Here is a 15,532-nt window from a genome sequence, read left to right on the forward strand (position 1 = left end):
GTCTGATGAAAATAGGTCTCGGAATGAGAAAAGTGCTGCTTAGGTGGCACAGGAGTCTTTGCTGGTGGTGGATCACAAGCCTTTAATCTAATTGACTTGGGGGCTGTTTAGGGTGGTCACTTGCCATGCTCTATGTGAAATTCACCTCTGGCCCCAGCACCTGTCCTACCTTCACATCCTCTGAGCAGCTGGGGGAGGGTCAGTGTTTCACTGGGCTGGCTCTTCGGCTCCTCCATAATGGGTGAGGGGGACACTGGGTGGACGCCCCTTTCCCATTATGAATGAGCTGCCAAGCTCGGACTAGCCTATAGGGCAATAGGGCAATGACCGTACCAAAAATGCAAAATGTTAGTCTGGGCCAATCAAAAGGGCCACTTTTTTGGCCAATGTGGGCCAATTTGATGAGTTACTTCACTATGCAGATATTAGTTTTGGCCATTGTTGCTTAACAAATATTCTTTAAACATCACAATTCGCTTACATGTTAACAAACAACACCCCATTGGGTACTATTTAAACAGTCTGTGACTAAAGGAATGAATATCCATTTGCAACTCCGGGCCACTTTTTCATTGGTGCCTGAGTCAGTTTTATACTCCAGTCCGACCATGTGAGCCGCCCCTGCCATTTCCTTCAATCTATATACTGTTTGAAGACCTCTGCTGTAGACAATAATGCTCCTGGCCAGAATTGTTTTTTATTTTTTTGGGGGAGGGGGGGGCGGGGGATCTGTTGATTTTTTAATCAAGGATTAAAACAAGGCTCGTTATTTAAAATAACGGAAACAGAATTTGAAATGTTCTTTATTTATTTGAGCTTATCTTCAGTAAATGTTATTTTTACTTCTTTTTATCAGTAGTTTTCATTTTTATGGAGTTATTTTTCCTGTGTACTGTACCTCATAAACGCCTGCTTGTTTAAAACATTTTGCTTAGTTTAGGAAAAATGTCCTTATAATTATGTTTTATTAAGATGGTTTGCCAGAAACAGCAGTTTGAATTAAAAAAAGCAGTCAATGGAGTAAAGTCTCGAATATCTAACAGTTTCACAAACTTGCTGTTTGCAATTACACAACAGTTCACCTTACGACTTTACTAAGAAGTCTTTTTTCAATTATTTATTTATTTTTTTAATTTTATTTTGGTTGGTCAAAGAAATTTAACCTTTCAAAACAAAAACTTTTCTAGAAAATTGATTCATTAAAATACATAGTTTTCATTTTCAATCACCATGATCTGCATTCCCATCACAAATTTTCAAAATACTTGAATGCACAACAATTTCAAATGTTTAAAAATAAAGGAATGATGAGGTAAAAAAAAAAATTCTAAAATATGCTCATCGAATAGTTACATTCACAATGGTAGTAATTAATCAGTTCATAATTCAAAAGCCACACACCGTAGAATTCAGTTTTAGCCGAGTTTGCATTACTATAACACGATGTTTCGGCATTAAGGAATAATTATAGATTCAGCTGGGTGCAGTATTGATTTTAAAAACTGCATAGTAGCTATTCTTATTGAGATTTTAGATGTACCAAACAATTCATACCATAACTCATCGGCAGAACGAGTTAAATAATGTGATTGAGTGAGTTTATGGATAATCATTTCTCTTTGTGTTTTTAGACCAGCACATACAATCAGTAAGTGTTTAAGAGTCTCTTCCATCTCAACAAGTTTACAAAATCGGCAGTGTGCAACTTCTGCTTTAATTAGACCTCTTCTCAACAGTATTTGATTTGTTGGCCACAAATTTAACCGAAACCTTAAGATCTGATTTCTCAGTATGGCTGAGGGGCATTTCGATAAATAGTCAGCCGCCTGTCGGAATTTCTTATGACCGAATAGTGCTCTATCAAAGTCTTTTAATGCTAAACATTTTTGTTGTGTGCATTGCCAGTCAAATGTATACAATTTCAATTTTGCCCTGTTTGGAGTCTGCAATAACAGTTCCAGTGATATATTTGCTTCACTCAAATTATCCAACACAGTAGTTCTCCAATTCCTTGGAAATGGTTGTTGAGAGCGTAACAAATAGTCTGCCAGTACTGCCAGCACACTGTTCGTAGTTAGTCCCAAAAGACATTTCCGTAAAAGATTGCATCTTTTCCAGGCTGCTTGAATATGCATCGAGAGAGTGCCCAATTCAAACCGCAGTAGAGCATTAGGTGTCGAGCTCGGTAGATTAACGGTTTTTTTCCAAAATTGAGCTTCAATTCTGTCCCAATATTCTCGTTTTTGGGGTGTCCAAGTTTCAGCCCCATAAGTCATAATGGGAATTACCTTTTGTAGGTAAAATGTAAGAACATGAGAACAAGAGAATTAACCAAATTTAGCTAAAAGTATATTGGCCTGCGAGATTAGAGATAATAGTTTTCTACTCAAACTACTTTGTTCTGGTTTGTTTGCACTGGAGATGCTGAACATTACACCAAGATATTTATATTCATCAACTTTTTTTTGTTTAAACAAAACCCAATCATTGTGTTTCCGAAGTTTCAGATGATTATTTCTTAGTTCCATAACTTGGTTTTTTTCCAAATTAACTGTGAGATTATTCTTAACAACAAAGCATTCTAGCTGATTAAGAAGTAACTGAAGTCCACTCAGTGTTTGTGAAATGAGGACCAAATCATCCGCATAAAGAAGCCATGCGATGATTTGCTTGCCGAGTTTAGGTGCATCATTAATTACCTTCAAAAAATCTACGCCTAGGTCAAAAATGAACATATTAAACAGGGTTGAAGCAAGAATGCAGCCTTGGTTTAGGCCGCGTTTAGTATGAATGGTTTTAGATAACAACCCGTCTAGGTTCAATTTGACTTGCATTGTTGTATCAGTGTGTAATAGTTTTATTAATGAAATAAGTGATGTTGGGCAACCAAAATTCGACATTTTATCAAATAATAATTGTCGATCAACTGAATCAAAGGCGACTCGAAAGTCGACAAATGCCAAGTAGAGAGATTGTTGTTTCATTGCATATGCTGCTTTAATAGCATTGAGTGTAGTTATATTGATAGCAGTACCTAACCCCGCTACAAAGCCCGTCTGAAAAGGGTCACGTCTGTTTTCATTATGTAACCAAATATTGAGGTCCCGCAAAATAATTCTGGAGAAAATTTTCCCAGGTGCGTCTAGCAATGCTATTGGGCGATAGCTTGCTGGGCTTGTGCGATCCCCCTTTTTGTAAATGGGGACTATCACAGCTTTGCACCAAGATGGAGGAATGCTTTGTTTCACCAGGATAGAAAGAAAAACAGCGTGTAAAACTTTAGCCCATAGAGTCGGATTCAGTTTTAGAGTGTAATTCGACAGACTGTCAGGGCCCGGGGCTCTAGATGAACTTGCCTTATTAATATAGAATAGTATGTCGTCCATATCAAACTTTAAAAAGAAAGGGGAACCATCAAATCTCGGTAGCTCTTGTTCGCTGTTATTTGATGGTAAATCATACATGTTTGTGAAATATTCAACCCAGCATTTCTCCGATACACCATTAGTTTGAGATGAGAGTTGTGAACATGTTGTGCCAGAGTTAATTAATTTCCAGATCTGAGAGGTATTTTTTATCTGAGCTACTCGAAGCCACTGTTCACCATCTTTTTGATACATGCTTGCTTTATGCGCTCTTATCCAATTTTTATAGTCAGTTTTTATTCTACGTAGAGCTGAATCGCGATATTTCTGCGGTAAAAGCAAGGATTGTCTTTTTTGTTTGCGAAATAAAGATTTTCTATCTCTAATTGACTGATCAAATACATGGGTGGGACGAGTATTATTATTCGTTTTATGCACAATTGTGCTAGAGGAGGCAAAGAGATGCATTTTATCATAATATTCTAATGGAATAAATGCTTTCTCTGAAAGGAGGTGATAATCATTAATCAAATCTTCGCCCAACGCTTCTAAGTCAGGATTTGTCCAATGTAGCCTATTCAGATGTGTGTTGATCTTCAAACTTTTTAGTAGCTGTTGACGGTCCTGCAAATTACTCTGAGTATGGACAGAGAATTCAATCGTCAGCATCATATGATCACTATCCAAGGAGGGTAAGACAAGAAACTTGGATATTTGACTGAATAGTACTCTGTCTACATAGACATAATCGATAATTGCTTTGTGTTGTCCACTTGACCAAGTGTAAGAAGGTGGAATATCAGTTTTAAATGCACCATTCAACATTAACAAATCCCAAGTTTCTACAAAAGAAAGCCACTGAGAGTCCCGTTCCGAATTCCCTTTTTTAGACGTCATAAGAAGATGAATATTCAGATCTCCAGCCAGAATAATATGCATGATGTTAGGAGTAGCAGCAATGCTTTCTATAATGGCATTGAGATCCTTTAGAAAAATAGACGTTAGAATAGCTACAGGATTCCAATATAAATTAATAATTGCGATTTTTATGTCCTGAATTAGAATTACAGACCATTGCATGTAGGAATTCGGAGAGGGGCAATCAGCTACATTGGTTACAGTTGAAATATCAGAAATTATTGTTAGACCAGACATTGGTCTACCTTTCAGGCCTTTAATCGCAGGAACCAGATGAATATGATGATTATCCCATGATGGAGAAATCGTAAACCAAGTCTCTTGCAGAAGCACTATGTCAAAATTTGTTAATATGCATTTCAGGTTGTTCAATAAGTGCTTATGCCCTCTGGTGTTCCAACTCAAAATTCTAATTTTGTGTGTAAGAGGGCATGACTCATCAAATACTAGTTATGCATTTTTACAACAATAGCAACTATTCGATTGGATTACAGAAGATGTGCTTTCTTTTGGCAGAATTGCAGGAGTTGATCCCACAGCTCTTATTCTTTCTGTAAATTGCATGTCTTCAGTTGGATGATTTTCACCATTAGTAGGGATTAATTTGAATCCTAATTTAAAAAGCGCCAACCTCGCAGACCATATGATGTTAAAAATGGCCCGAGATCTAATCCACAAACATGAGACAGTTAAATCATTTTCATCAGGGAATTCAATCCTATCAATGTCTCCTGAGGCAAGACTCTCCAACATTGGGATATCAGAGAATATTTCCAAAATGCTCCCTCTGTTCATAGTGTATTTCGGGAAGGAACCACCTCGACAACTATGAAAAATCGAATATAAATGAGGAGATTTTTTATTTCCACTACCCGAAGTCATTGGGACCATTTTCTTAGTGCGTGGGGTTTCTTGTATAGAGTTTGTTTTCTCAATTGCTGCTGGGAGCTGAAATGAAACATTTCTGACATTAGCTTTCTGATCTGCAGTTAATGAGGGGTCAGAATTATAATCACAGGCAGACAATTTCATGGCAGATTTAAGTGTCTTTTGTTCTATGGTTAGGGCCATTAAGCAATCCCTAATCGAAGATAAAATATCAGTTTGTACATTTGCCTGTAATGCCGGTACTGTTGAAATGTCAGAAGGATTCTTTGTACCTATACCAACTGCACCATCTCGGAGTGGCAAGACAAGTGAACAACCAGCAGTTTCAGAGCACTGTGTTGGACTTTTATTCAGGAAAAGATTAGATTTCATCAACGGATGTGACAAAACCGGACTTGGTCGGTGTTGACACATATAATCATCCACAGCTTTCCTAAGTTCCGCACAAGGGGATAAAGATCCTTGGCGATCAGAGTTGTTTTCTATGTCAGGCTTATTTGGTTCTATTAAATGCTCCTCAGCAGGTAAGTCTGCACACTCATTATCACATCCTTCCACCACCTTAACCAATTCGTCTAATGGAGAGTGATTTAGATCTACCTGGGAGTCCCTCCTTTTGTCATTGATAGATCTTTTTTTCTCCTGTGCCAAATTAGTGTATTTTTTAGTTATAGCATTAGAGGCCAATCTTAGACCACTCACTGATATGGAGAGAGACTTAATAAACTGTTCAGTCTGACCAATTGATGATACCTTTTTAGATTTTTGATTTTTTGTTTTCTTCACATTTATAATAGGTTCACATTTTTGTTTCTTAAAATTTCTGTCAAAAATCATATAGGCTTCTTTATGTACTTGTGCGCTTTCAACAGTGGGAAGTATCTTAGCAGAAGTCGGTATGCATGATTCATCAATAGATGTTACTATAGGAAGTACTTTAGGAGAGAGCGTCAAAGGTAATTCTTCGATGGATTTCGTAAGCCGCGAGGGCACTGCAGCCGGAACCCTCGGTGGAATCTCTCGAATGATGCCCTCTACAAAAGGGACAGCAGTTTTTAAAGTTGGTGCAAGTCTATCAGTTAAGCATTGACTGTTTGAAGAACCATATTGATCTGTGACCCTTTTGAGTGAAGATATAAGCTCAGGTATTTGATTAAATGCTAACAAAGCAGCTTTTTCCTCAAACATCTGCCTCTGAGCCAAGGAGTCAGCAATCGATTTTTGCCAAATAGCATTGTTTTTAAAATTGTCCAGAATCGAGTTTACTTTGGTATCAAGAACTTCAAATAGTTTTGCAAGAGATGTTATGGCAATATTCATCATTTCTAACGTTATTATTGGAGATTTTTTCAAGAGCGACTCTCTGGTCATAGCAGAGTTAGCTCGATCCGGCCTTCTTGGGGTCGGAGGTATAAATGAAATAGAAGTTTCAATTTCAGAAGTACTTTGATTCTGGAATAAGGTAGGAGATTTGGAAAGATCAAGACTATCATCCTTGGCCGAGAAGCATGAGTGCGACGAATAAAGATCAATTACAGCATCATCCACTTCATTGATGATACTTTTTGATTTATCCAATATGTTTGGGGCATTGCCTGTGCGGGCATTTTGCAATATCATGGTGTCTGATAAGGAAATATTGCATGGTTGCTCACAACCTTTATTACTGACATTAGAGTCTAATGCTGTGGGGGAGCTCATTAAAGGTTGTTTATTAGCTAAGCATTCTTGATTAACAAGTAAAGGTTGAGCCTCTACGTTTGAGACGCTTAAATTGGCTAATTCCGGCATTTTCGCCATCAAACGACTCACATGCAATGCTCTGAATCCAAAGTCTCGGATATCACCAGCCGGAGTATTGTAGCGGGTACGTTTCTTCCCAGCTCGTTTATCCGACTGAGGTCCTTTTGTAGTAGGGCGAGCTGATTTCGGAGTTAGGAGAGGGCTAACTTTATGCGATAAGTCACATAACGCACGTAGTCGTGATGGACATGGCATGTCCGTGCGTAACTTATAGATCTTTCCCCTTTTATCAGTCATGATCAAAAATATGTTAGGAACTATATGAGTAATAAATTATAATGTGAACGTTTGTGCTATTGTTTGTGTGCTGTTCACTAATTCGAGCACAACTTAATAATTAAAAGGAAACCAGAGATATTTAACACATTAAAACACTTAAAATGGAAAATAAAGGCGTGGAAAGAATAACATAGCATAAGAAATTCTGCAATTTAAAAAAAAAGAGAAAAAGAAAATAATTTATAAGAGCCCTCCCCATACGCCCCAACGCAGCGGCGGAGCGGCAAAGCGGGACTTTCAGGGGCTTCCACGGATGCGCGCGCACGGTGCGCGCGCGAACAGAGTTAAATAGGCACGCCCACTAAAGTTGGTTATGGTTACTAAATGTATATTTGCATGCATTGTCCACCATACAGATCTGTATAGTATAGTTTCTTCATTTTGTGCTGAACACTAACTAACTTGTACTGAAAGGAGGTTAATCCCCCTTTCCTATTCTCTCTCCTCCCACTCTCTTCTTTCATACTCACAGACCAAGATCTGGCGACACCCTGGTGGGGTCAAAATATGACTGCTGTCCCACAAGGCCACGTGCTATACAACCACCACAGGGGGGATGGGCGCAGTATAAATATTGAATAACATAACATAAACTCTGTAGGTTCCGACACAATTGGAGAATCTCCAAATGTAACCATCAGCCATTGATTCGTCAAACTTCACTTTAATATTTCTTGTTCTAAATGTACCTTTTCATGAGTTGCTTTTTTACAGTGCTTTCACCCCTGGTCCACACTGCAGTCTTTATTCAATCTTGAAGTCATAATAGTATTCCTTAGGGATCTTCTGCCCATTTTCATTGGGGTTTCTTTGGTGGCCTTAATTACTACAGCTGTCTCCTTTAACAGTGCACTAAACTACAGAGCAAGGTTTCCATTGCATTTTAGCATGAGGGCAAAACGCAGTGTGTTGCCTACCAAAGCAAGCAACAGAACCTGCTTGCCCTAAAATGCTTTAGCGAATAGCACGTTTAGAGCTGGGGCGCCTCAATGACGAGCCACATCAATGTCAGACCTTAGACACGTCCATTTACCTGTCTTCAATGGTGAACTGAAAATGTTGAGCTTGGCCCACCCTACCTTTCACGTTACTCGAGAGAACCACACCAACATTTGGCTGCAGCCCAGCTGAATCTAGCCTGAGCTGTGAGTGTCTGACAGAGCTGAGGGGTTGCTGATTTTCAGCAAGCATAGCAAATGTTGCTCCCTTTTTCTAGTCATGTGTTTGGAAATCTGTGTCTGTGCAATTAAGTACAGTAGTTTGTTATTTTCTAAGCACAGCCTGGATGCTAATACCATTGTTAGCATCTGGGGGGTGCTACCAGCCAATCACAAGGCTTGGAAAGTGGGTTTGAACTGCTGGTATAAGCCTGCGTTTCATTCATGTCTCTACTGCCACTTGCTTGTACCCTCTGCCTCATTCCTGGGCCTGTTTTTCTCCCCCTTCGTCATCCCCACTAGTATACACCATCTTACCACAACTCATCAACCTCTCTCATTGCCGCTGTCGGTCTCACTTACCTCCCAGTGCTCCCCGTCATGACCTCCTTCTCAGCGTCCCACTTGAGGTTCAGCTCTGGTAATAGTAAAGAGACTTACGCCCTTCACTCTTTGCCTGGCGGCCATCTTTGATTGTAGTTTGTAATGCGAAGCATGCAATGCTCAGTGCTGACTTCCTTTAAAAAAGCAGGGCTGCTAATAGCATTAAAGTACCCCTACCCCCCCCCCCTTAAAGCCTTAAAGCTGAGAAATCTTACTGGTTATTCCTCAAAGCACTCAAAACACAGCTCTTCACATAACTTGCATTCTCTCCCTCTACAGCCCATCCCACCAATCCACTAGACCTGTATCTGCCATTTGTACCCTGCACTAACATGCATGATAATACTGTTGTCTTTGGTATTTGATCCTATGCTCTCATTATCGGTGTATCTCGAGCGAACTGCATAACAAGCAACGCTTACCTGACTTGTACCTGTAGCAGCGCCTCAATGCCTCTGGGTAGTTTGTGCACTTTATAAATGGAATAAATAAATAAATAATGTCACATTCCATCCTGAGTGAATTCAGTGTTATGAACGTTTTTCCATTGCATTCATGACTATGTGCATTAATGGATCCCAAAAAGTCAATTCCCCCTCACATATATATAGTAAGCTCACCGGCACCCTTGTTTCCAGACCGGCAAACTATGAGTCTGCCTGCCAGAGCCGCTGTGCCCAACAGGTCTGACCCTGCCAGGCACAGCGGCCATTATAGGCAGACCGGTTACAGAAGCACCAGAAAAATTAGCAACAGTGCCGGTATTTCCGTGTCCCCACTCTCATAGAGTACTATGGGACTCTACGGGAATGGGGACTTGCATTTTACCGTCACCTGACTTCCCGGGCTACCGGACTTGGAATCTCCCGTTGGCACCGGGAAGTCAGGCGGTGCTAAAACTTTAGGAGTTTGGCAGCAACACGTCGGTAGCACCGGCAGGGTTACCGCTGTACTTGTAATGAGGCCCCATATTTCACTCCAGGAGTGCAAAGCAATAAACAATCTGTCATGGGGGGGGCGGTTTATAAGAGGCCAGCAATGTCCCCCATGTACTGAAGGCTAACCCACAGGGAAGAAGTAAAAAACTAACCAAACAGAGGACATTCTGCAGTCAACAAGAACAAGGAGCACTTATGTCCAGACGCTGTAAGGGTGGACTGTGTTCTAAAGAGGGCCCTGGAAATGTTTTCAGGCATCGCCGCATATTACACTGTGCGAGGGGTGGTAGGGAGCAAGAACAATGCTCCTAAATAGGGTTTGGGGGGATGTCCAGGGGAGCTCATCCAATACAATTTTAAAAATAGGTCCAAATTGTGAATTATTAAACACATTTATCCTTATATAAAGATGAAATAGCGTTAAAATGTTAAAAGAAATTTGACATGCAAGATTTATTAAGAATGGGGGAAACCATTGCAGACCATCGCAGAACCTCAAACGACGTATTACATGGCAGGGGACCTTCTTTCAGCTTCTGGACCCTGACGATTTTTTGCTGTGCAGGTGCTTCCATTCATCAGAGCTGAGGTCCATCACTCGAGGAGCCTCCCACAGCAACACGGCTTCCGCCCTTACTTTCCTCTGATCATTGTGGCCCCCCACTCGTTGGGTCACGTGGCATCATAGCGTTCTTATTTTCATTCATTCATGGGCCTCCTCGCCTTGGGCGTCCTTCTCAAAGGGCAGCCCATCTAAGAGCATTCTTGTTCTCTCTTTGTGCTGCGCTTGGCTCTTATATGCTACACTGCTGGCACATTTTCTATCTTCTCTTGACTGTCCTCTTTTCTTCCACACAGGCCTTTTTCATTTACTCGTAATGGTCCTTCCTTCTCATTTCTTCTCTGTTCTTTCTTCCTCCCTATGTCCTCCGTAATTCCAGTCCTCCACTCTTTTAGAATGTTTTCCTCCCCCCTCTCCCCGATCACATAACCAATCTAATCCAATCTAATCTTATCTATCCACAATTTCTTCTTCTCATTCATCAGTTGTCTCTTTAGGCCTCTGGAATGCCGGCTCTATCTGTAATGTATCCCACTCTACTCTTGATCTCTTCTTAGAATTGACTTGCAATGTTTCTGTCTCACAGACACTTGGTTCACTCCTTTCAATACTTCTATCCCTGCATCTCTTTCCTCTCTTTTACCTGAATTTTCCCATACTCCTTGCCTTAATGGTAAAGGTGGTGCTGTCATGTTATATCACTGTTTCTGAATTCTTGCTCCCTTATAACTACTCTTCCTTCTTTTCCTTCCTTTGAATATCACTTTTCTTCCTTTCCCAGTCCTTTTTCTCTGACCGTTCTTATAGTATAAAGACTACATGTTCATCCCTCTAGCCTATAGCTCAGATCCCATTTGTCCCCCTCTTCTACCTTTTTATTCAGTCTTGTGCCTTCTTGGTGACTGCAACCTTCATTTTTCTACCACTCACTCTCCTCCTCTCTTTTACCTCTTCTCGATTGCTTCCATCTTAGCCATGTCCCTTTCCCCCCTTCTCATATGTCTGAGTCCTCGCTTGACTATATTTTCTACTTCATCCCAATGAATGTGTGCCTGTCCTACGCAATGATGTTATGGTCACTTCATGCTTTCATTCTCCCCTCACTTCCCTCTTCTGATGCTCCTACTCCTTCTTCATCCTTAGTTTTACAGTGGGTCCTGCGCTGCTGAAAAAACTCCCAATTCATCTTTTCTCTTTAATCCTCATTACAATCTATCAAGCATTGTCCAACTCTTTCTTCTGACCAAGCTACCTCTACACTGCACAATAGTCATCTTCTTACTCTTGACTCACACTATTTCCTCCCATCCTTTCTCCCCCTCCGGAAAACCCTGCTAGGTTGGCTATCCCCCTCCCTTCTTTCCTTCAGGTCCTCTCTTCACAAAGCTGAATGCTGCTGGAAGAAAACCCACATCTCTAATGATCTTGCCAGCCTCTCTGCTCTCCATCCTACCTGCAATTCATTACTCATGCAGAGAAACATTATTTTCTCTTTCTTACTGCATCCCCTGCTCATCATTTCCAACTCCTGTTTCAGTTCCATAGCAAAATACTTGCTCCCTGTCCTCCTAACCCCTCTATCTCCTCTCCACTTTCTTCCACTGGTGTCACTGCCTATTTCACATCTACTTCACCTCTAAAGTCTCTTCTTTGAGGTTCCCCTTTATTCAGTCCTCTTCTACCCCCAACCTTGCCTGCCCCTTCACCCACCTTTCAGTTCTTCCCTGGACTTTTTCTCCTTTTCTCACCGTACAGACTCTGGCACAGTTTCCTTCCTGGACTGGGCACATCCTATGGCCTTTCCTCTTGAATTTAGTCCCTTAGCCCTAGTTCCATCAATTTACCCTCTAATTATGTCTTACCTCACCTGCCTCTTTAACCTTTCCTTGTGCCGTCCTTCCTTTCCCTCCCTCCAGCTTCAAACATGTTATAATCCCTATTCTTAAAAAACCTTCACTTGATCCATCATATTCTTCAAATTATCATCCCACCTCTCTTCTCCCTTTCCTTTCTAAACCTCTTGAAAAAGTCCTCTACTTTGAAGTCTATTCTTTCCATATTTCTCATTCCTTACTCTGTTCAAATAAATCTGGCTTTCATCCTGCACTCTCTACGGGGACTGCTTTTCTCCCGGTCTCCAATTCTCTTCCCTCTGCCAATCATCTATTCTTAATCTCTTGGATCTTTCCACTGCGTTTGATAGGGTTGATCACCCCACTCTACTTTCTCCAAGTGCTGTATAAAAACAACATATTTTTGGAGGAATTTTCACTACCTTTGAGCGGAGACAAAAGCAGTAGTTTAAGACAAGCAACTAAACAATTATATTTTAAATTTAAAAAAAGGTTTAAATATCACCTGTAGACTTAGTGTATGTCTGCGAATGTTTTCAATATTGCAGTTCATGGAACCTTTTCCTCACTTTTGTGGGCGATATGCACAGACACCCCAGAGGAAAGAAGAGGTGCCTTCTGCGGGTGACAGTATTCTGTGCAAATGGCTGTGTGCAGAATTTGCAGCATGGGCTCATGCCAGAGGGGTGGCAACTGATCACGGAGCCAATTGCTGCTTCTCGAAGGGATGCCTCTGGCCTGGGATGGGCCTACCCCTGCGCCCTCCTCAGCCACAGGAAAAACCATAATACAGACAGTGTGTTGGTCTCCTCCCCTGATATAAGCACTGTGAGACTCATGAGTAGGCCTATCCTTTATACCACCAACAAAGCAATGGAAATCGAAAAAAAGACATAGGCATTGAGAGGTCTTTTAAATCTCATCGCTCCCAATGTGCAGCTGCCTTCGCATGTTTTGACGGATGTCACTTGGCCTCTACATAGATGGGCGCTGGGAGCCATTACATAAGTGAGTGATACCTGCACTTCACCGTGGGACTTTGCAGTCGCTTCTACACATTGTTGGCTAATTAGGGCCCTACAGCCGAGACCCATTGCCACTCTGTATAGCAGTGCACCAGGGGACCTGGCCCCAGGATTCTGTGATAGGGCCTGGTGTCCTCTCTGTCATGGGACGCACTATTGCTAACTGCAACCTCTACCCAGTGGTGGACCTGTGCCCCCATCCCGCAAATGATCCAGGGGCCCACTGAGGGGGTGGACCTGTGCCCCCATCCCTCAAATGGTCTGGGGGCACACCGCGGGGGTGGACCTGTGCCCCCATCTCTCAAATGGTTCAGGGGCCCATCGCGGAGGTGGGCCTGTGCCCCCATCCCTCAAATGGTCCAGGGGCCCATCGCGGGGGTGGATCTGTACCTCCATCCCTCAAATGGTCCAGGGGCCCATCGCGGGGGTGGATCTGTACCTCCATCTCTCAAATGGTCCAGGGGCCCATCGTGGGGGTGGACCTGTGCCCCATCCCTCAAATGGTCCAGGGGCCCACCGCGGGGGTTGACCTGTGACCCCATCTCTCAAATGGTCCAGAGGCCCATCGGGGGTAGACCTCTGCCCCAATCCCTCAAATGGTCCAGGGGCCCACCTCATATTGGACTATAATGACAACTGCTCGGCTAGACCCTATTCATGTGAACAGTGTGCTGTAGAGGGGTGCCTGGCTCACACCAACACGGGTGGTACTTGACTCTCTTGGAGGGGACACATTATGGAATGGAACGCCTACCCCTTATATTTATGGGCTCTGCAACAGAGGCAGTCGAGTACTGGGGATACACACATGATGTAGCCCTTAACCACTCTGGTTCCTATTGTGAGAATACCATTGTTGTTTGTGGGGTAGAGGCGATCTGACCCATTCAATGGTGAAACACGAGACCGTGTATATCATTGTATTGACCTTAGACAGGCTAATTGGAAGACTGTAAATAATTAGTGATCTTATCTGACTATATCCATTACTGGTCTTGACATATTAAAATGCACGTAAACTAAAACACCAATCACAGGGGGGTAAGATATGTTGCAGTGTCTATGTTAGACTAATTCCAAATGCCTGATCATAAGAAAGGAAAAGAGCAAATATGAAATAGCGTGGGGCCGGGGGAGACAGTCAAGATATAAGAGAGTAGAGAAATGAGTTCACCCACGAGGTGGGATAGAAGGATGAGTGTCATGGGGGTAGAGGCAGATGGTTGAGCAAGCAGTGAAGATCTGAGAGAGTAGAGAAATGAGTTCACCCACGAGAAGGGATAGCTGGGTGAATAGCATGGGGGTGGGTAGACAGAGATGGACGAGCAAGCAGTGAAGATATAAGAGAGTGTACAAATGAGTTAACCCATAAAGAGGTATAGCTAGGTGAATATCATGGAGGTGGAGATACAGATGGGTGAGTAAGCAGTGAAGATAAAAGAGAGTAGAGGAATCGTTTGACTCACGAAGGGGGATTGCTGAGTGAATAGCATGGGGGTGGGGAGACAGAGATGGGCGAGGAAGCAGTGAAGATATAAGAGAGTAGAACATGATTTCACCCATGAAGAGGGATAGTTGGGTGAATAGCATTGGGGTGGAGAGACAGATGGCTGAGCAAGCAGTGAAGATATAAGAGAGTAGAGAAATTAATTCACCCACAAAGAGGGATAGCTGTGTCAAAAGCATGTGGGTGGGGAGACAGAGATGGGCGAGCAAGCAGTGAAGATAGAAGAGAGTAGAGGAATGAGTTCCCCCACGAGGAGGGATAGATTGGTTAAACGCATGAGGGTGGAGAGACGGATGTGTGAGCAAGCAGTGAAGATAGAAGAGAGTAGAGGAATGAGTTTACACATGAAGAGGGATAGCTGGGTGAGGAGAGAGGACAGGAAAGAGAGTAGAGAAATGAGGAAACGGGATAGCTGGGGTGCATCGGTTGGATACAAAGAGAGTGGCAAGCATGGAGATAGTGCAGAAGAGTGAGATATGCGTCATACACACAGTAGTGCTTATGTTTGATATGGCATAAAGTAAAATGTATCTGTAAAGTGCATGTATAAACATTTTACGTATTCATTTTACTACATGCCATATTTTCATTCATTTGTATGGCTGAGATGGGCCATGGATCTTAATGTACAATTCTTCCTCCCCCTTCCTCTCCAGCATTTACACCAGCATGACATTCTCATGGGTGTGTACAATTGTGTGTGTGCAGATTCCATTATAAACGCTGCCTACCATGTGTAATTGGTTGGCTGTACCTGCTCATTTTTCATGGCGGAGTTCAAAAAGGAGGCGTAAAGGCAAGCACGCCTCCTTTTTGCACTCTGACGGGCAATTGATAGAAATTACATGGATGG

General features: G+C 42.2%; 1 protein-coding gene across 4 annotated transcripts in view; it reads left to right on the forward strand.

The window, feature by feature from the left end:
- The window catches only part of COL14A1 (collagen type XIV alpha 1 chain), a 699,289-nt gene that overhangs the window by 371,654 nt on the left and 312,103 nt on the right, over positions 1–15,532 (forward strand). The window lies entirely within an intron of this gene.

The sequence above is a fragment of the Ambystoma mexicanum genome, chromosome 5q (genome assembly GCF_040938575.1).
Source record: "Ambystoma mexicanum isolate Mex_15411 chromosome 5q, UKY_AmexF1_1, whole genome shotgun sequence".
NCBI lineage: Eukaryota > Metazoa > Chordata > Amphibia > Caudata > Ambystomatidae > Ambystoma > Ambystoma mexicanum.